The sequence below is a fragment of the Chrysochloris asiatica genome, unplaced genomic scaffold, assembly GCF_000296735.1.
Source record: "Chrysochloris asiatica unplaced genomic scaffold, ChrAsi1.0 scaffold00228, whole genome shotgun sequence".
Lineage (NCBI taxonomy): Eukaryota > Metazoa > Chordata > Mammalia > Afrosoricida > Chrysochloridae > Chrysochloris > Chrysochloris asiatica.
Window position 1 is genome coordinate 1,481,545 of NW_006408746.1, and position 8,109 is coordinate 1,489,653.

At 40.4% G+C, this 8,109-nt stretch overlaps 1 pseudogene; it reads right to left on the minus strand.

Annotated features, from left to right (window-relative positions):
* Positions 1 to 6,715: 6,715 nt before the first annotated feature.
* Positions 6,716 to 7,183, minus strand: LOC102811705 (annotated as a pseudogene).
* Positions 7,184 to 8,109: the final 926 nt, after the last annotated feature.

Consider the following 8,109-nt stretch of genomic DNA (forward strand, 5'->3'; position numbering starts at 1 on the left):
ACTCATAGTGACCCTGTACAGGGTTTCCAAGGCTGTAAATCTTTATGGGAGTAGAAAACCTCATCTTTAAGTATATATAATAATATATCAAGGAGATATAAATAATTCCTAATTGGAATTTCTCATTTCTGTACAACGGTTTGATTGTTGTTATTGTTATATAGGGTTGCCAAGGAGCAGCTGGTGGGTTTGAATTGCTGACCCTATAGTTTGAAATGCAGTGCTCATCCTATAGTACCACACTAGGAGTTCAAGGCTTGATAGTACATTGTTATTCCTTGGACCATTAAAAATTTCATTTCTGACATAATTCATTTGGATTTTGTGACATATTTGAGTTTTGTGTGTCTGCCATGCTGTCTTCTTCTTCTGTTCCCTCTGAGAAAGCCTCTTGTGCCCTATTTCCCTACCAGGCACAAACCACAAGCAAGGAAATTAGGAAATTGGAACATGGTTTCCTTTTACAGATTCATTCAGGGAATAGCTGTGCAGCCAGTATAAACATTCCAATTCAGCTAGAGATAACTTATTGGTTTTTCCATTACCAATGCCAGTGAGGTCATGAAGAATATTCTCACTCTTCTTTTTCTTTTAAATTTTATGTACTTTTTTGTTATTGTTGTTGAGAATATACACAGTAAAGTATACACCAATTCAATAGTTTCTATACGTACAATTTAGTAACAGTGTTTACATTCTTCATGTTATGCAACCATTTTCACCCTCTTTTTCTAAGGTGTTTCTCCCCCATTAATACAAACTTACTGTATCCTAAGATTAAGAATGCTCACTTTAATCAGCATTATTTTTTGTTTAAAGTGTACTTTGATGTTCATAATTGCCACTGAGTCAGTTCCAACTCTTAATGATCCTGTTTTCTGTGGAACAGCTGGTGGGTTTGAACAGCTGACTTTGTGTTAACAGTCCAAAGCTTATCCTACAGCACCACACCAGGATCCCAAAGTGTGCTGCTACTGTTCTTGTGTGCTACTGAATCGGATACAACTCATAGCAACCCTCTATAAGGTTTCTGAAGAGTGGTTGGTGGGTTTGAGTCACTGACCTTGGGTTAGCAATCCAGTGCTTATCCTTCAGCGCCACACCAGGACTCTAAAGTGTACTGCTGTTATTGTTGTTAAGTGCCATCGAGTCCTTGTATAGGGTTTGGCTAGTAGTCCAGTACTTATCCTATAGTGCCACACCAGGATTCCCCAAAGTGTACTGTTGTTGTTATGTACCATCAAGACGATTTCAATTCACAGGGACCCTGCATAAGGTTTACGAGGAACAGCTGGTGGATTTGAATCACCATACTTGTGGTTCACAGTTCAATGCTTATCCTACAGCACCCCACCAAGAGTCCTAGGGGCTTCAAAAAGTTCATGGAACGATTCCATTTTCCATGAACTTTTTGAATTCGTTCCATGAACTTTTTGAATGTTTTTAAGTGCTGTTGAGTTGGTTCCGGTTCACATCTACCCTGCACAGGGTTTCTGATATGCAACTGGTGGGTTTGAACTGCCACCTTGCTGTTCAAGCCAAACTTGAGGTCTAGCTGTTATCCTACAGCACCACACCTAAAATGACTCCTTTGAATACTGGAACCCTCAAATACCAATGACAGGGCTTTGTCTTCTGCCAGCATGTTGGATGGAAGTTAGTGAAGTAAATACAGAGAGATCTTTAATAGATAAACACAATGAGGATTGATTGCTGTGCCCGACAGATACCAGCAGAAAGGAATGTACAGCAGAAAGGAAAAATAAGTTCATGTAAAAAGAAAAAAAAGTAACAGGGCTGTGTGTGATAGGGAGAGAGTAATCCCAGGCAGCAAGAAACAATAGGAGACACAAAGAGTCTCTCCTCAGCAAGTGCTTACACTTCCCTGAAATTCTTATCAGCTGCATTAAGTGTGCCCAACATTAACAAGTAGATGTAGAACAGCTACATTTAGTTTCTAAAGCCTAGTGCAATAGTTTCTCTCCATTGTTCCGGGATAAAAGATTTCACATAAGTAAATTTACCAAGTAAGTGGTTTCCAAGTATGAGTGTTTTAACAGTTTTAATGGAAAATTTCAGAACATTTTTATCCTTATCTTCTGAATATAAATGGAAAGAGGCTACCCTTTCCAGAGTTTTCCTCCCTAAACTTCTAGTGATCTTTCTAAGAGACAACTCTAATCCTGTCAGTTCGCAGCTTGTAATTTTCAAAGTGCGCTTCCTGATTTTAGGATCAAGTTCAAACTCTTTCACCTAACATTTAAAGACCTCTTTATTTGGTTCCCATCCAGCTCTACAGTCTCATTTCCTCCCTTTTTTTCCCAAAGGCACTCTGTGCTTCAACCATTCTGAACTATTTCTTATCTTTACATTTTTATATGTATTTTTCTTTCTACTTGGAGTTCCTTTTACCTTGGCTAATTCTTTTGACTTCATGCTTTGAGATCCACCCAGACATGCCATCTCCTCCCATGTAAATCCCAGATGTCCCCATGTAAACTAGAGGACTTTTCTGGAATCCCCAGCATCTGTCATAGGACTTCCTTTGGTGATGGTAGTGGTTGTGTGCCGTAGTCAGTTCCGACTCATAATGACCCTTTATAGAGTTTCTGAGACTGTAAATCTTAATGGGAATAGAAAATCCCACAGAGCAACTGGTATATTTGAACTGCCCTATATGTAACCACTACATTACCAGGGCTCCTTCAGGAATTCCTATACTGCCCTGTAATTATGAGTCTATTGGCCTGCCTTCCCCATGAACAATAATCATGACCAAATAACCAAACCAAGCCTGCTGCCATTGAGTCGATTCTGACTCATAGTGACCCTACATTGTGTTTCTGAGACTACATCTCTACAGAAGTAGATAGCCTCATCTTTCTCCTGAAGAGCGGCTGGTGGAGTTGAACTGCTGACCTTGCAGTTAGCAGCCCAATGCCTAACCCACAGTACCGCCAGGGCTTCTTAATTATCATGATAGTTAGTATATAGTGAACATTTACTTTTACCAGGCACTTTCTCGAGTCCCTGGATGTCAGTTAAGTACTTGACTACTAGTCAAAAGTTTGGTTTGAATCCATCCTGAGGCTTCCTGGAGGTAGGCGTGGTTTCTGTTTCCTAGAGGTCACAGCCTTGGCAACCCTGTGGAGCAGGCGTACTCTGTACATGTGAAATCACTGTGAGCTGGAATTAACAAAGTTCTTTTCTAAAGTTTTGTATGTGTTAACTCATGTAATCCTCACAGCAGCTCTTTACAGTTTGTTGGTTTTAAGTGTCATTGAGTCTGTTCTAACTCATCGTGCTCTTGAATAGTGTTTCCAAGGAGCGGCTGGTGGGTTGGAACTGCCGATTTTGCAGAAAGCAGTTCAGTGCTTATCCTATAGTGTCACATCATTATTTTCACATTTTAAAGATGTGTAAACTGAGTCACAGATGTTGAATAACTCATCCAGTGTCTTGATACTACTAGGCGATAGAAGTGGGATTTGGTCCCAGGTAGGGTGGCTCTGGAGTCCTGGTGTGGTGCTGTTGGATAAGCACTGGACTACTAACTGCAGGGCTGGTGGTTAAACCCACCAGCTGCTCCTCAGAAACCCTACAGGATTACTATGAGTCGGAGTCAGCTTGACAGCACTTAACAACAACAACAAGATAGCTCCAGAGCCTCAACCACTCCACCCACCGATTTGTAGGCAGGAACAGGATCCCTAATTTGGGTACACAGTTGGCATGCTGTGTTTAAGGAAATAAATAAAAGGATGAATATAGTGATTTGCTTTGAGCTCCCTGAGCCCAACCTGATATAGACAAAAGGTTGCACCAGATTGGCATTATATTCTGTTTAACTTGAGTACTCTGTTGGTTGTCAGTTCTTGATCTTCCCTTGATTTTCTCCATTAATTGTCCTTTGATTAGTAAAACTTTTTATTTGCCTAATTGTTTAAATACAGACTGATGGAATTGCCTAGGGAAAAGAGTTTGTCCAGCAGTAGAGTGTGGGTAGCTACAGAAAGAAGTGATGATCATTTCAGCCCTGAATGACCTATAGGGACAAACGTGGACCATTTCCTTTCTCTACCACTGTATGCAAAGTCCTAAAAACATGTCAGAATCCTTATCTGAATATGATGCATAGTCATTATAGTTACTGTCTTATTAGGATTGCTGGAACATCAAAGATCATGGATCTCTTAACTCAGTTCCATCAGATGAAAGTAGCATATCTATGTCTTGAGTATAATTTCCTTTCAATGAAGCTGAAAATATCCTTTCAGAATGTTTTAAAACCATCTCCTATATAAACATTGTAACATAGGTTTCCCCTTAGGATACACTAGGAAACAAATCAACACATCTCTGTTTAATACAAATTTATTTAAATGGTAAAATTTTACCAAGCCTTATGCCTTATTGAATTGAAAACCTACATGAAAGTCCTGAATGGTGAGGTAAAAAGGGTCTTTGAAAAAAATGACATATAATTAAATCATTCATAAGTAAGTCAGTGTAATCTGCCTTCTTACAAGATATAAAGAGAAAAACAATATCACATTGCTTGGAGGGAAGAATGAGGTCAATGTAAATCTTTAAATTGCACAATGAAACAAGACTGAGGCATTTGAAGCTTAAGTTTCTCTACTGCTGTGAGTTCCTGGTTGATTTGCAAAAGAAAAATAGGTCTGAAAAAACAGACCTTTAAGAAAATCTCTTGATCATCAGTTTAGCGATTCCTCCTCTCAAAAGAGAACTGATCTTTCCAATGCCTACTTATTTGAATATGTTGGGATAGAGGTATACTTTCTAGTTCTCAAGGAGGAGTTTAAATCCCCAAGTGTTTGTTTTAGTTTGCAACAACTCTTAAAACATAAAAGTCCTAATTTTGAAGATAGGTCCTTTCTGTTTGAGTGGTAGTATCAACTCTGATTTTAAAAACTATTTGGGACAAAATTTGTTAAACCCTTGTAGCTCCAACTCTACTTTAAAAAATATATTATAAGATTATCTAAATAATGTAGTTGTTGTTAAGTGCCCTCAAGTTGGGTCCAACTCATAGTGACCCTGTATCGGGTTTCCAAGGAGTGGCTGGTGGGTTTGAAACACTCACCTTATGGTTAGCATTCCAGTGCTTATCCTACAGTGCTACACCACAACTCCAAATTATATAGTAGTCGTTAAGTGCCATTGAGTCAATTCCAACTCATCGTGACCCTGTATAAGGGTTTCCAAGGAGCCACTGGTGGATTTGAACTGCCGACCTACCTGGTGGTTCGAAGTCCAGTGCTGATCCTACAGACCCATACCAGGACTCCATAAATAACGTAGTTGTTGTTGTTAAGTGCTGTCAAATCAGTTCCGATTCATAGCAACCTTGTATAGGGTTTCTGAAAAGCAAATGGTGAGCTTGACTGCCAACCTTGTGATTTAAACCAACCTTGCAATCCAGTGCATTAACCTACAGCACCACTCCAGGACTCCAGTAATGTAGTGGTGGTGGTGGTGGTATGCCATGGAGGTGGTTCCAACCCATAGCGACACTGTATAGGGTTTCCGAGGCTGTAAATCTTTACTGGAGCAGAAAGACTCATCTTTCTCATGGAACAGCTGGTAGTTTCGAACTGTTGACTCTGAGGTTAGCAGCCCGATTCGTAACCACTACACAACAAAGTTCCTTAGTAATGTAGTTGTTGTGAAGCGCCATTGAGTCAGTTTCCGAGGAGCAGCTGGTGAGCTTGAACTACTGACCTTGCAATTCAAACAGCTTTGCAGTCTGGTGCATTAATCCACAGTGCCACACCAGGACCTCACTGTATAAGTGACACATCCTTCAGGTGGCTCAGTCTACCATTGGATTGTTTGTGGAATTTGCTTTTGATCAGGAATCTGCGTTTTAGCAAGCCCCCCTTGGTGACTCTGAGGATTGAGGACCTCATTGTGAAGAACATGCTTAAAAGTCTCTATCTTCACATGCCTGCAGAAGCTGAGGGGTCTTCTGGGCTATGACTTGTTGTTAAGTGCTGTCGAGTCGGTTCCGACCCATAGTGACCCTGTGTAGGGTTTCCAAGGAACAGCTGGTGAGTTTGAACTACTGACCTTGTAGTTCAAATGGCTTTGCAGTCTGGCGCATTAACCCACAGAGCCACACCAGGACTCCGGGTATGACTTACCTATGTTTAAAACTGGACCCATTCCTTCAGGACTCCATGTGATGCCTGTGTCCCACCCTGTTGATCATATTGTCAGAAAAGGAGACTGTCTTACCCTGCTTTGCTGATCCATCCTCCCAAAATACAGGACTGCCCCTGTGCCCCAGCCCCTCCATCACCAGCTATACCTTTTGACAAAACTTGCCTACGGTAGAATAAAAAAAAGGAAGCAAAAACCTGCTAGATACACAGGATCTCTCATCAAATGTTACTCTTTCTTGGTTCTTGCCTTTCATTTTTTTGTAAAATAAAACACTTTGTGGGTGGTCTTATAAGAAATATCCTGTTCAAATGATTGATACAAGTCAGTACTTTTTAGGAGACGAGGACTACTCTTTTGTGCGTGTGGCTCTTTTCAGTTTATTGCATGAAGGAGTCCAATTAAAAGTGGACTCCAAATGGTTACATTATACAAGCTGTGAGGTTTTAAACTTGTGACAAGGGTCAGAGGGAAATTTTTTACACATTGCTAGGAAATCCTCACTTAAGCTTCAGTGAGCCACAAGCACTTAAAACCTATGAACTTTTAGCTAGTCGTCCTTAGCCAGTCCAGTCTTTACAAGGAACTGGCATATGTTCTTGCGATGGCTACCATGTAGCTGAATAACTTCTCGTATTTTGGATGCTCATTTACATACAGTACCATTGCAGGCAAATTTCTTCTTAAATGCTTTCACTAGTTTCTTTTTATCGTACTCATAAACGATCCCTTGGGTCTTCCTGCCTTTTCTCTGTTGAATTCTTATATGGATATAATCCTCAGTGCCAGCAGGAAGCAGGTCATCACCCTTACTTGTATCAGCAAAGGGGTCAAAAGAGTGGAGATTCTGGATAGAGGACACACGATAAGATTCCTTATCCTCCGTGGAAATAGCCTGTGGATGTCCGTTTCTGAGAAGGCGGGTGGGGGCGGGGTAGGGACAGCATCGGGAAGCGAGGGGACTCCTGCGGGGAGGCTGTTGAGTTTTCAGCAACATCTCAGTGACTGGACCAAGAACTCATTTATTCAAAGAAGTATATATTCAAGGAAAAACCTCAATAAAACAAACTACCTATCCTTCTTTTACTCTGCAGTTAGAAGTAGCTTTCCAGAGAATTTCTATAAATTTTCAAGCATGTGCATTTTATGTGTTGTTGTCAAGTGCCCTCAAGTTATTTTTGACTCATAGCAGCCCTGTGTAGGTGTTTCCAGGAGTGACTAGTGGGTTTGAACCGAAAATCTCCCAGTTATTAATCCAGTTCTTATCCTGCAGCACTACACCAAGACTCCACATTTTACATATGCATATGCAAACAGTATGGTACTCTATCTCATGCTATTGATTGTGTGATGGGGCTCAAAAAGCTTGTGGGAAAATTCCATTATCCTTTCATTCCATTTTCCCACAAACTTTTTAAGCCCCCTCATGTTATATTCAACATTAGTCTGTCAGTTTGCTGTACTGTAGTGGCTTCCATGTTGCTGTGATTCTTGAAGCTATGCCACCAATATTTTAAATATCAGCAGGGTCACCAATAGTGAAGAGGTTCAGATGAGCTTCCAGATTAATATAGACTATGAAGAAGGAGAGACAGAGTACTTTTCAATATTTAGTCACTGAAACCTCTTGAACACTGTCAGATAACACTGGGATACTGAATACTGAAATATGATGAAGTGCACTAGAATAGTGTCAGATATAGTGCCAGAAAATGAGCACCTTTAGTTGGAAGGCACTCAAAATATAACTGGGGAAGAGCTGCCTCCTCAAAGTAGAGCTGACTATGATGATGTGAATGGAGTAAATCTTTCGAGACCGTCATTTGCTGATGGGGCACAACTCAAACAGCTGTAAACATCCATTAAAAATCGGAAAATGGAATGCTTGAAGTATGAATCAAGGAAAATCAGAAGTTATCAAAA